The sequence below is a fragment of the Oryctolagus cuniculus genome, chromosome 8 (assembly GCF_964237555.1).
Source record: "Oryctolagus cuniculus chromosome 8, mOryCun1.1, whole genome shotgun sequence".
In the NCBI taxonomy this organism is placed as follows: Eukaryota; Metazoa; Chordata; class Mammalia; order Lagomorpha; family Leporidae; genus Oryctolagus; species Oryctolagus cuniculus.
In genome coordinates, this window is record NC_091439.1 from 98,042,571 (window position 1) to 98,056,359 (window position 13,789).

The 13,789-nt window shown below is 37.6% G+C and overlaps 1 long non-coding RNA gene across 44 annotated transcripts in view; it reads left to right on the plus strand.

Annotated features, from left to right (window-relative positions):
• Positions 1-13,789, plus strand: part of LOC103350790 (uncharacterized) — a 772,648-nt gene that overhangs the window by 199,748 nt on the left and 559,111 nt on the right. For 38 of the 44 annotated variants that reach the window (XR_011378460.1, XR_011378458.1, XR_011378410.1 and 35 more), the window contains one exon: positions 200-6,848. The exons of the other annotated variants lie outside the window; for them this stretch is intronic. This is a non-coding gene — a long non-coding RNA (uncharacterized lncRNA). The remainder of the gene's footprint in view (positions 1-199; positions 6,849-13,789) is intronic. 44 annotated transcript variants of the gene reach the window in all.

Here is a 13,789-nt window from a genome sequence, read left to right on the forward strand (position 1 = left end):
GTCCATGCAGTTTACAGTAGGCTTCATTCTTGCTATTGCTACTTCTGTGTGTTTGGATAAGCATATAATGACATATATGAACCATGATAGTATCACATATGATATTTGCATTGCCATAAAAATCCTCTTTGCTCTAGTTATTTTTCTTTATTTCCCCCCTAATCTATAATAACAACGGATTCTTTTACTGTCTCCATAGTTTTGCCTTTCTCAGAATGTCTTATCTACATTGGAATCCACGGTATGTAAGCTTTTCACATAGGCCTTAGCAGTATGCATGTAAGTTTCCTCCATGTCTTTTCATGGCTTCATAGTTCACTTCTTTTTAGTGCTGGATAATGCTTCATTGTCTGGCTGTACTATAGTTTATTGCTTTTATAGTTTTATAGTTTGATGGGACTGGAAAGTGCCTTCTGGTCCACTTCTTTGGCAAGTCTGACAATGTAAAACAGAGCCTTCTCTAATCACTAGAAAGCAATAGGGTGGAATGGTAAACTCTGGGATTGGTGCCAGTTTCAGCCCTCTTTGAAAAGGCATGAATAACCCAAAACAAGATAGGTAAAGCAGCAGTCTTTGTTCTTTATTTTTGCCTCTGTCCCTTCTTTATTTTCTTAATATTGTGTTTCCTTAAAGAGAAAAGAGCAAGGTAGATATATTATCATGTAGATTATAAGAGGCTGTGTATGAGTAGTTAGTCAATGGATTTAGTGAAGTCAGAAGTCTTACAGCCTGGGAGTCAATGAGTAGTAAAGTGACTGAGTCAGAGTTAGATTTAATGTGAAAAGAATGAATACAGAGGCAGCCTTGGGGCATGGTGGGTTAAGCTGCAGCCTGTGACACCAGCATCTCTGTCAGCATCCCATATGGGTGCTGGTTTGAATCACGGCTGCTCCACTTCCGCGCTAGTGTGCCTGGGAAAGCAGCAGAGGATGGCGCAAAAGGCTGGGGCCCTACTGCCTTGTGGGAGACCTGGGTGAAGCTCCTGACTTTCAGCCTGGCCCAGCCTCAGCCATTGTAGCCATTTGGGGAATGAACCTGCAGATTGAAGAGCTGTCTCTCCTTCTCTTTTTGTGTAACTCTGCCTTTCAAATAAATAAAATAAATCTTTTACAAAAGAATGAATACAATAAAAACACAGAGCAGATAGGCCAAAGCAATATCTATCTATACCTCACTCTATTCCAATCTCTCTCTCTCCTTCTTTCCTCGTTCCCTTCTTCCCTTCTTCACTTCTTTATTCTTACCTTATGTCTATCTATCTGTATCTATAAATAAATCTGTCTACCAACCTACCTATATATCTATGTATTTTGAATGAGACCCTCTGTGTATCGAGGACATGGGAGAAACCTCTGAATAGGTTATGAAAAAAAGATATAAGTGAAAGCAGTTTAAGGCCTCTCCTAGTTTGTTTCTTCACCTAGAAAACAAAGGATATTGGCTGCATTAGTGGTGGTTAAAGTAGTTGGTAGTGACTTGTTTATACCAACTAACCAGGAGATAAGGAAATTATATCCCAGAATATAAATAAAAGAGTTCTTACTTCATCAAGAAAGTCTTCCAGGGAAAGAAAATGTCAATGTGATCCATGGAGATGACTTGCAGTTTCCCTTTTAACTCTAAATGTTATGATTTGATTGATAGTAGTTTATGAAGCTCTCTAATTTTATAAAAGTTCTAAATGTCAGAAATTTTCCTATAATTTACATAATCCTCATGGCATAAAAGCTGTTGCTATTAATTTTTCAAGTCTTTTAGAAGTGCTTTGATTCTTTATGGGTTGTCATTTTAAACAATTTGGTTTCCTCTAGTTTTTCACATATCAACACTTACTGAGCATCTTACTGAAGAAAAAAACAGTGAGAAAACTCAAAGTAGAGGAAAGACAATAAAGTGTATTACCATTTCTGTGCCCTGATGACACGGGGAAGACAGTTGGAAGAGTACTGGATTAGTCAATAAATTATGGAATCAGAAAATCAGTACAGCTCCATTTTAATTAATTAAGTACACCATTCTAATGACTAGTTCCTGGGGATGTATAGTGGGGAAGGAAGTTTGTCTTCCAGATAAATTTCACATAAAACCTCCTAAATTCTCTTTTCCTTATATTTAGGCAAAAAATCAGCGATTCAAATTGTCTAAGAAAGTCTATGTTGGCATTTAACAAATTATTAATAACTACAGATACTAAAAATATAACAGATTAAAAACAGAGAACCAGGAATTAAATGGGACTTGATTGAAAAATGCTTACTCCCACAAACCAGCACTATCGAACACAATGTAAAGGCTTGGAATCAGCCTGGAATACAGCCAGGATATCTACCACTGCTGCTCTTCAGTTCAGTCATGCGATCATAAATTACCATGAACCAAACATAATTTTGGGCTCTTTATAGTGATTAAATTATTTAATCACAAGAACATATGAGGTAGAATCATTATTAGCCTCACAATTCAGATGAAAATACTTGAGACTCAGCAACACTGAATATCTTGCTCAAGGTTATGCAGCTAGTGAGTGTCATAGTCAGGATGCATACTTGAGAAATTTGGCTCCTGAGTCCACAGTTCAAGCATTGATTTACATAAAAGATTAAAAGAAAGGAAGAGATGACACAAGCTGTTATTTTTGTCATAACAAGCTATCAGAATAATGAGATAATTTAGCAAGTTTCTAAGATATATGACTAACATATGAAATCAATGTTCCTCTGTACTAGTAGAAAGCAATCAGAAAATGTAATACATAATAGCAATCAAAGTAGCAACAAATTCTTATGAAGTAGTTGCAGAGTTAAAAATAGCACTATGACATGCTTATTAATGAGAAAGCTTAATACTGTAAAGATGTGAGTTCTTCCCAAATTAATGCATAAGCATAATGACATCCTATACAAAATTATAATGTCATATTTTTGAGAACAAAGTAAATAAAATTTATGGAAGACCAAGTTTCAGTGAATAGCTAATCTTCTTTATACCCACAAAATTAAAAGTAAATACAGGGAATCTTATCTTAGTAGATTATAAGGCACTATTTATGGATAATTAGATGTCAAACATGTGGAAACATATACAAAGGTACTTTAAAAAAGGTTTATGGAAGATGTGTATTATGAAATCATGGCTTATAAATTTTTTGCACCAAAGTTAAACTTGTCTTTCAATTCATTTTTTTCATGAAGTTTTTGAAGTACCTTTGTATTTATATACACACAGTAGTTGTGGTTTCATAACTAAATGAGAAAAGGATTATTTAATATAGGCTATTTGGAAGTGGGCTTTATCATCACACTTATAAAGCAATTAAAAATTAAATTGATTAAAGACCCAGAAATGAAAGAAGTATCCTACAAATATTAGGACAGAACTCAGAAGAACATCATTATAATTTTTAATCTAGTAGAGATAGCTTAATAAAAAGCAATAATTGGGAATAAAGATAAGTGGATTTTTAGGAATGACATTAAATACTTCTGTTTAATAATGTATAATATGTATAACACTAAAAAGCAAATAACTGAAGAATATGTTTTAAAATTTATAAATGAAAGAAAATTCATAGCTTAAAAATATAAAGAATCCCTGGAAATTGGAAGAAATCAGGTAACCTGAGATAGAAGTGAATAAAATTATGGATGGGCAGTTTGCAGAGGAAAAACTTGAATGGCTAATAATTACTTAGAGAAGTACTCAGAGAATTAAAATGAGACATGACATTGGACAATCATCAGAAGAATAAAACTTAAAATGTTAGTGTCCAGTGCTAGTAATGATGTGAAAGAATAGAAACTGTCCTTCACTGCTGGTAGGAAAGAATATTGGAACAACCATTTAGGGGACCAGTTTGAACATTCATGAAGTTGAGTACGCAAACTCTTTTAGCTACAGTGTCTGCTCCTTGTTCTACATCCCAGAGAAACTTACATAGGTACTTAAAATGTCTGGAAAATGATGTTGATCAGCATGTTATTCATACTAGTGAAGAGTGAAATAATGGAAATATCCAGTTAATGTCCAGTTGAACAACAGTTGTTTTATATACAAAAAACCAGAATATTACATCAAAGTTAGAAAGTGGAAACTAAATTTATTGATATTAATATGGATCTAAAATACTTAATCCTAATGTATTTTGGGAAACGTGAGCAGAATTAGATACTTAGTGCAGTATTATTTGGGCAAATTTAATACTCAAATTTGAGTGTTTAGAGTAAAGGATGAGATGAGATATTTGTTTGTGGGGGTGAAAGGGAATGAAAAGGAGAAAAGAGGACATTTATTATTATCAGAAGTAACATTATTATCATAAAATAGCATTATAAAAACTGATATAAAGTTGGAATAAGAAAGCAAAATGTTGGCCAGTGCCGCGGCTCACTAGGCTGATCCTCTGCCTTGCGGTGCTGGCACACCGGGTTCTATTCCCAGTCGGGGCACCGGATTCTGTCCCGGTTGCCCCTCTTCCAGGCCAGCTCTCTGCTGTGGCCAGGGAGTGCAGTGGAGGATGGCCCGAGTCCTTGGGTCCTGCACCCCATGGGATACCAGGATAAGTACCTGGCTCCTGCCATTGGATCAGCGCGGTGCACCGGCTGGCGGTGGCCATTGGAGGGTGAACCAACAGCAAAGGAAGACCTTTCTCTCTCTCTCTCTCTCTCTCTCTCTCTCTCACTCACTCACTGTCTACTCTGCCTGTCAAAAAAAAAAAAAAAAAAAAAAGAAAAAAAAAGAAAAAAAAAGAAAAATGTCTTATAGAATTTTCTGTCTACAAGAACTTACAGACTCTAGACTTCATTTTCTTTTCCATAATCTCTGTGATCAAATGAATGTAGCCAATAGTTTCAAAGCGTACAGATGCCTTGAATCAAGGAAACTGAAGAGTCACGATCTAGAGATGGCCTTGGTGGACTCTACCGTGGAGAAGGGATATGTATATTTAGAGTTTGCAAAAATGCCCATTAGCTGGAATAAGAACAAAAACTAAAGAAGGGACAATAACATTCCAGGTCCAGTTGGGCTGATCCAGGAGCTTTTAAGACATATAAAATCAAATCTCAATGATTGGGCAAAGACAGGTGTGAAACAAAGACAATGAAAAATCATTGAAGCTGTTTGTAAGAACAGGAAACTGGTTATTATGAAGAGGATGTTGGCAAGATTTGGAGGGAGAGAGAAATGTCTACAAAAACAAATGAGGTGGAGAGGAAGGGAAGGGAGAAGCAATAAAAAAAGTCACCTATAAAAATAGATAAGCTATTTTTGCAAACCCAAACTGAAGCCAATTTTAGTGAAGCTTCTTTCCCTTCCATCTGGCTCGTTGATTTAGGAAACAACTAGATCATTAGGAACTGCCAAGGAGGAGGTTACTGAAGAATCTGCTTTGAAACTTTGTAACCTCTAAACTCAGAGTCACTTATTTGAAGGGGCACTTTCTTTCCCTTTGGTTTGTTCTCTATCAAAGTTTAGTAGCCCCTGTCTCTGCCTGGAGCCCACCTTAGGAGTAGACTTCATCTTTGGGCTCTGCCTTTGGCTTGCTGAGAGTTCACTCTTAGCAAAATTATTTTTCTATGGTAAAGATTTATTGATTTATTTAAAAAGCAGAGAGCCAGAGGCAGGGCAGGGGGGAGAGAGACATACACGAAGAGAGACAGACATATTGATCTTTCATCCCCTGATTCACGCCCCAAAAGCGATTGGTCAACGGGGCAAAGTTGAAGCCAGGAGTGAGGGCCTCCACCTAGGTCCCAAGTGTTTTGCAGGGCCTCAAGCATTGGGGCCCCCTTCCACTGACACTCCAGGTGCATTAGCAGACAGCTGGATGTTGCTCACATAGAATGCCAGTGTTGCAGATGGTAGCCTAACCTGCTGCACCACAACCCTGGCCCTTAGCAAAAATCTTTTACATCAGTTTACCAAGTGTCTTCCCACCATTGATATCTGATCACCTTGACCAGGCTTCAGCAAGAATTCTAAGTCAGTTCAACAACATTCTCTACCTTGGTGGTGACTCGGTAAATTTTCCAGCCCCTGCTCCAACTCACTCTTCTCATTGTCTGTAATCCCCAGCTGTTTTTCTCTATCTGGAGTTGAGCCTAATCTCTCTTCCTTGTTACAATAGTGTTACCATTTAATGCAGTGCTACTGAATAAAGACTTCATTACTCTGTTGATAAGTGTCAGAATAATCATTTTGTTAACACCTTGAAACAAGACGCTCTGCTGATAAATAGTAATCATTGGAGATAAAGGTGGGGTGGCTTGGGATTATGGAAGATAAAGTGATAGTATATGTAGAGATGTAATAAGCTTCCAAGAAATACACCAACATTTATCCCGTACAATCAGAAGTCACCTTACCTGTTAAAAGTGTGCCAGTGTTAGCCATCCATGTATGCTGTGACTATGAGGGAACACAAGTCACATCAAACACAGGTTCAGGTATAGCTCCTCTGACCTTGGAGAGACATTGGGACACAGTGGTTGGCAACGGAAAGCATTGTTTCTTCATTCCTGTTTGTATTAGGGCCTTATTCTGACCATCGTCTGAACATTGTGATTTTTGCCTTCATATTCACAAAGATAGTGGCTCCTTAAGAAGCAGCAGCTTTCAAGGCATTTACAAAGCAGCCCTGGCACTCTAGTCGTCTCTGGAACTTTTTCCTGTGGTGCCGCGGCATGTTGACAGGGAGTGCAGAAACACAAGGATGACAATGAGACAGTCTGTCATCCCTGTATCAGAATGTTTCGCCTCTGGGAGAGTTCCTTTTGCTCTTTTGCTTGAGTTCCACTTGTGGAGCAAAGGACTCGGGCTGTCGCCAAGATCTGCCCACCTTCTGGCGAGATGTAAGTGGCTGTCCGAATTGCTTTTCCCCTGGAGGTGAAGTGGGAGGTAAACAGTTCTGCCTACTGAGTCTGGTTGAGGTGATTGATGCTGGGATTTCCAATTTCCAGGACAAATGATCCATTAGTGGGAATGGGCACACAGGACACCACAGTGCCAATGAGTTAAGTGCCCATCCCTGTACTCACTGAACAGTCTGCTAATCTCAGTTGTAGGCAATTAACAGTGATTAGCAGTGCGCGCTTGGTGGGTGGCACAATGAGATTCTTCTTACTGATGAGAGAAATTCACAAACAACCCAGAGAGGTGTCACCATGAAAATGCAATGGAAGAGCTCAAATCACTGTGCAAGTACCTCTGACCAAAGGGGAACTCTGGTGAATGTTTTATTTCTCTTCTTCTCATTAACTCTCAAACAACCCAGTAATATGTGGGGAGGACTGAATACTTTTTTAGAATCAGATACTTTTTATGCATCCTAAGTTAGAGAAATTAGAATGAAAAAAAGAAAATGGATCCCTGCAAAACCGTGCAAGCCTGGGGAGCCCAGCAATTTCTTAACTGATGTTAGTATTTCCTTCCAACCTAGCCTAGTGCTTTGCATCCAGGGGTCTCTGTAAGAACTACTGAAAATGAACAGAAATCAGCTGCAGGTGATCATGTTATCCTCGTATTGTGTCTTTCATTATTTTAATTTCTTGTTTTGCTTATTTTTTCTATGCTCTCCCTCTTCTCTTTTTAATAATTCATTATGACTATGTTGTATTTGAGATGTGCTTTTTTGTTTTTGATATATTTGAGAGATAGTAGAAATTAATTATAAATTCTTATTTCCTCACTGACTTTTAGTATAATTTCATGTAAGTGTTCCCACCAAAATATATGGGTTCAAAGGCATGATGCTAAGTAACTAATATCCATTTCAAAGACTTTTCTGCTGCTGGCAGTACACAATCAGTGGGCAATTATTCTTCCATACAGCAAGAAAATAATCAAGTGGACAGTTAATTAGTGCTTTAAACATCCACATACTAAATCACAGGATACTCATACAGTTCCCATTTCCTTGGGAGTTCTTACTGACTTTTTGAGACTTGCATGTCTTAGTCACTGCATGGGCTATATACCAGGTATTTAGAGAAATTCACTTACCAGGGGAAAAAAAAACTCAACGAGGTCCTGTTTTAACAAATGCAGCTATATCATTCCACAGTTAGTTGTAGAATGCTCTCTGAAGGCAAGGGCCACTTCTGCATGCTAACTATAAAGTCCCCAGAGCCTAAGCAATGCTCAACATAGAGTACTGTAGGAAAGTGTATTCTAATTGGTCAATATAGAGAAAAAACAGATGTTATTTCATAGAAACCTAAATATCAATGAGTTATTGTTACTCCTTCCTAGAAATTGAATAATCACTATTTTGAAGTCTCATTCAGAGCTGTACAGCTGCATAGCGGAAAACAGTATATTATGCCACCCAGTCATTGGAGGCCATGCTTTCCTAAGGAGCACTTTGTTGTTTAAAGGACACTTGCTCAGTGTGGTATTTGACTGGATGATGACATAGCCTGTCAGTAACTTCTGCATCTCAATATCTACTAGCAAGGTGAGAAAATGACCTTCACCGAAGCTAATGCCTAATGGATGGAACTAATTGTAACCTGATTCTACAATTCAGGTCAGATTATCCTTACTATAAGGTAACACAGTCTTACCTTTGTCTCCTGACTGTTTTCACTAATCAGGCATTTGATTATGAATCCAGTTTCCTTGTTAGTATTTTAAATTCCTAGGAAAGGTATTCCTGGGTAGGGCAAAATATTTTTCAATTATTTGGAAAGATATTGTTCTCAGTGTAAATGTAATCTTCGTATTATGTCTTTTTTTTTTTTTTTTTTTTTTTTTTTGGACAGGCAGAGTTAGACAGTGAGAGAGAGACACAGAGAGAAAGATCTTCCTTCTGTTGGTTCACCCCCCAAATGGCTGCCACAGCCAGCGCACTGCGCCAATCTGAAGTCAGGAGCCAGGCGCTTCCTCGTGATCTCCTATGCAGGTGCAGGGCCCAAGCACTTGGGCCATCCTCCATTGGCTTCCCGGGCCACAGCAGAGAGCTGGTCTGGAATAGGAGCAACCGGGACAGAACCAGCGCCCCAACTGGGACTAGAACCCGGAGTACTGGCGCCACAGGCAGAGGATTAACCTAGTGAGCCACGGCGCCTGTCCCGTATTATGTCTTATACAATTGTTTTCAATGTGCCTAGCATTAACCAGTTTTCTAGTTTTTTTAACTGAAGTGATTAAAATATTAGTAAGTGAATTTTTTATATTTTTGTATGTACAAAATTAAAGAAAAAAAACACTATTTTATTGTTGTGTTCCAAAGTTGTCCATAATAGACTGTGTTTCTTTAAAAACTATTCATCTTAACCACATCCAGTGAACCCCTGAACATTGTTTTAATGCATATCATTCATGCCTGGGCTGTGTCATGCTCAGATTTTGCAAGAACTTCCACAAAGGCTTGATTTTGAATAATCTGAGACCATATTAATGCGGATTAACTGTATGTTGTCCTTAATGTTCTTTTGACCTCTTCATACGAATGAATGACTTTAGCCCTCAGCCCTTCTGACTACTTTTTATAGAAGTCTGCAAATTTCTATTAATGAGGTGCTTTAAATTGAACAAAGGGTATTTCAGGCACTTATTATAGACAATTAGCATCTTGCATCATTATTACCTTAATAACAATAACATTTAAACATAAGTAGAGTACATTTCTTTTTATGGGCTTTAGAGATGCCTTTTTAATTGTTGGACTTAGTAATATTGGTCAATGTTAATAAAGTCACTTCCTCACTCTCCTCAACAGATTTTATATCAGCAAGTAATGATGAAACTGGATATTTTTTTCATTATCACCAGAGATATGTTTTCATTTTCACTGATTTTTATTGCATATTTCTGTTTTTGATAAACATAGTTGTTAATACCTTCAAGTTAAATCTAATTTTATTTTGCTACTTTGCCATGTTTATAGCTTGCTCATTGTGTGATGTTTGGTTATATTGTGGAAAGTACAGTTTTCACTATGATTATCGGTTCTGTTCCTTTTCTAAAAGATTCATATTTAAAAATGAAGTTGATGTACATTTTTATTATTGTTCATTTAGGCTAATAAAATTTAGGTTTATACTAGATCAAAAATTTCATTTCTGTGAAGCTAGATATTATCCTCTAAATTAATTAACATTTGAAAGTTTATCAGTCTCAATAAAGTATGATTTATATCCAATAAATTCACTCATTTCAAGTATACTGTTTGAGAACTCCTGACAAATGTAATATAGCTGTAACTACCACTACAATCATGATAAAGAGCGTTTTTGTCTCTCCAGAAAATTCCCTTCTTCTCCTTCACAGTCAAGTCCTTACCCTCCCGTATCACTCTCCACTGTCCTGTTCACTATAATTCTGGGCCATCTGCTGCTGCTTTCACAGGTGAATTAGCAGGGAGCTGGATCAAAGGTGGAGAAGCCAGGACTTGAAACCAGCGCCCATATGGGATGTGGCCATCACAGGTGGTGGCTAAACCCACTATACCATGAAACAGGCCCCAGCACAATGCTACTGAGATGCATTCCATTGCATCTCTCACCAATGTGTTCTGTTTTTATTGTTGAGAAATATTCTATTGTGTGCCTTTGTCACAATTTTTTATATAGTCCCCAATTGATGGGTATTGAGATTATTTTCAGGTTGAAGGTGTTATGATAAAATGAATATTTATGGTGTGTGTTCATGACAGGGAGCTTTAAAAATCTTGAAAACTTTTTTTTATTAAGCCAGTGAGTTGAGAGGTGGGAGTAGGGTAGTTGGATTGTGATTGAATGGGCTTGGTCACCACAAAGAACAAGAAGATGACAAGAAGATTCGAGTTTTCAGCCACCTCACCTCTGGAGCACTGAGTTGTGGTGTGGCTTCCAGGTTGGTGGATGTGTTGGTACACCAGGAAGGTGATGCTCTTGACCCACAGGGAGAGGGTGTGGAAGCTCCCTGTCTGCTTCTTTCCCACTGCCCCTCTGTGGCTGTTCCTGAGTGATATTCTTCATAATAAAGCTGTGATCATAAGTGTATTACTTTCAGTGGATTCTGTAAGTCCTTTTTGCAGATTAGCATAGCTGAGGGGGTCATGGGAACCTGTGGATTTATAGCCAGCCCGTCATAAGTGTGGGTGGAGCCTGTGGAGTCCAAGGCTCACTATGGGCATTTAGTTTCAGAAATGTATTTTGGTACGCTCACTTGGGCAGAAAGGGAGGAAATATTATGAAGCTGCTGTAAAAATACATATACAAGGTTTATATGGATCTAATTTTTATTCTTAGAAGTGGGATTTCTTAGTCTCATGCTAACTTTATAAGAAACTGCCAAGTTGTTTTTGAAAGTGGCTATACTATTTTGCGTTCTGTTTAGCAATGTGTGAGAGTGCTGCTTGTTCTACATCTTGCCAAGCTGTAGTGTTGTTAGTCTTTTCAATTTGTGCTGTTCACATAGATGTGTAGAGGTAACTCATGATAGTTTGGAATCTGTGTTTACCTAAATAAACAAAATAAAAATTTAAAAATCTTCTCTATAAAATGGCAGTTACATGTACCATTTAACTTTTTTTTTTTAACTTTTATTTAATGAATATAAATTTCCAAAGTACGACTTATGGATTACAATGGCTTCCCCCCATACCGTCCTTCCCACCCACAACCCTCCCCTTTCCCACTCCCTCTCCCCTTCCATTCACATCAAGATTCATTTTCGATTCTCTTAATATACAGAAGATCAGCTTAGTATATACATCAAGTATGGATTTCAACAGTTTGCTCCCACACAGAAACATAAAGTGAAAAATAATAGATGATTTTTTTTTAAAATGATGATGAAATCAGAGCAGACCTATTGTCATGTTTAATCCCAGTGAGAGTCAAGTTGGGAATTGATAATTTCTTTTTTTTTTTTTTACAGAGGATCAGTTTAGTATGCATTAAGTAAGGATTTCAACAGTTTGCACCCACATAGAAACACAAAGTGAAATATATTGTTTGAGTACTCGTTATAGCATTAAATCTCAATGTACAGCACATTAAGGATAGAGATCCTACATGAGGAGTAAGTGCACAGTGACTCCTGTTGTTGACTTTACCAATTGACACTCCTGTCTATGGCATCAGTAATCTCCCTATGCTCCAGTCATGAGTTTCCAAGGCTATGGAAGCCCTCTGAGTTCTCCGACTCTTATCTTGTTTAGACAAGGTCATAGTCAAAGTGGAGGTTCTCTCCTCCCTTCAGAGAAAGGTACCTCCTTCTTTGAAGACCTGTTCTTTCCACTGGGATCTCACTCGCAGAGATCTTTTGCCAGAGTGTCTTGGCTTTCCATGCCTGAAATACTCTCATGAGCTTTTCAGCCAGCTCCGAATGCCTTTAGGGCTGATTCTGAGGCCAGAGTGCTATTTAGGACATCTGCCATTCTATGAGTCTGCTGAGTATCTCACTTCCCATGTTGGATCACTCTCCCCTCTATTTACTCCATCGGTTAGCGTTAGCAGGTACTAGACTTGTCTATGTGCTCCCTTTGACTCCCAGTCACTCCACCATGACCAACTGTGAACTGAAACTGATCACCTGGAACAGTGAGATGGCATTGGTACATGCCACCTCGATGGGATTGAATTGGAATCCCCTGGTATGCTTCCAACTGCACCACTTGGGGCAAGTCAGCCTGAGCATGTCCCAAATTATACATCTCTTCCCTCTCTCATTCCCACTCCCACGTTCAACAGGGATCACATTTCAGTTAATTTTCAACACTTAAGAATAACTGTGCATCAATTACAGAACTAAACCAGTCATATTAAGTAGAACAGATAAAAAAACTACTAAGAGGGATAATGTATTAAGTTGTTCATTAACAGGGCTATGCTGATCAAGCCACCGTTTTGTATGTATAGATGTAGAAATATGAAGGGAACTTCAAAAATTCATGGAAAATGGAATTCAAAGTGCTTAGGAGTCTAGAATATGATTTAATAATTTTGGAGTATTTTCTTCAAATAGTCTATGTACTATATAAATGTGTGCACATATATAAATACTGGTTAAAAATTAAGTGTCACATTATTGATGATTTGCATGTGTTTTGAATTTCCCAAAAGGCATATATGTTGATTTACAAATAATCTATAAATATACAGACTATTTTGAAAACATATTTTTGTGAAATATAGGGAAACATAAAAGGAAAATAAGAATCACTGATCTGTCCATCTGGAAATAATTGTTATAAACATATTTGTATATCTTTCTGGTCTGAGTGTTTGTGACTATAAGAGTGTTTCATTTTACAAGCTGCATTTATATTTTACTCATACATCCTACTTAGACTGCACACTGCTCTATTCAGTCAATGTTATAAAGTAAGAACCTTAGATACTTCTGCTCCTGTTTCACGATAGAGGAATGCATTGAGTCTGTAATGCAGCCAGGGAGTCGACACTTGTCTGAAGGGAATGAGAGGCTTCTTTTGATGCTGACTTCAAATACAAGAAATAGTGAAAAAATTGGTGGATTTGGGGACTTCCTGGTGCGTTAATTTTTTTTTTTAAGTAGAGAAGTTATTTTTCAGATGAAACAGAACTGATCAATCTAACTTGAATCAGTGTTTGGTCTTGCTTCAATTTATTTTGGACATTTTTGAAGTTATTGTTGCTTATAACAGCATCATTTCCAGAAATATGAATATGAATACCTGGTAGGGGAGAGGGATTTTTGGCCAGTTTCTCTTGAATATCAGAGCTGAAAAAACTGCATAATTATAACAACACAAATCTCACGCTAAGTAGCCTCCTTAACTTTGTAAACAAAAGAAGCGTATTGTGAAATTCATACTTTCAAA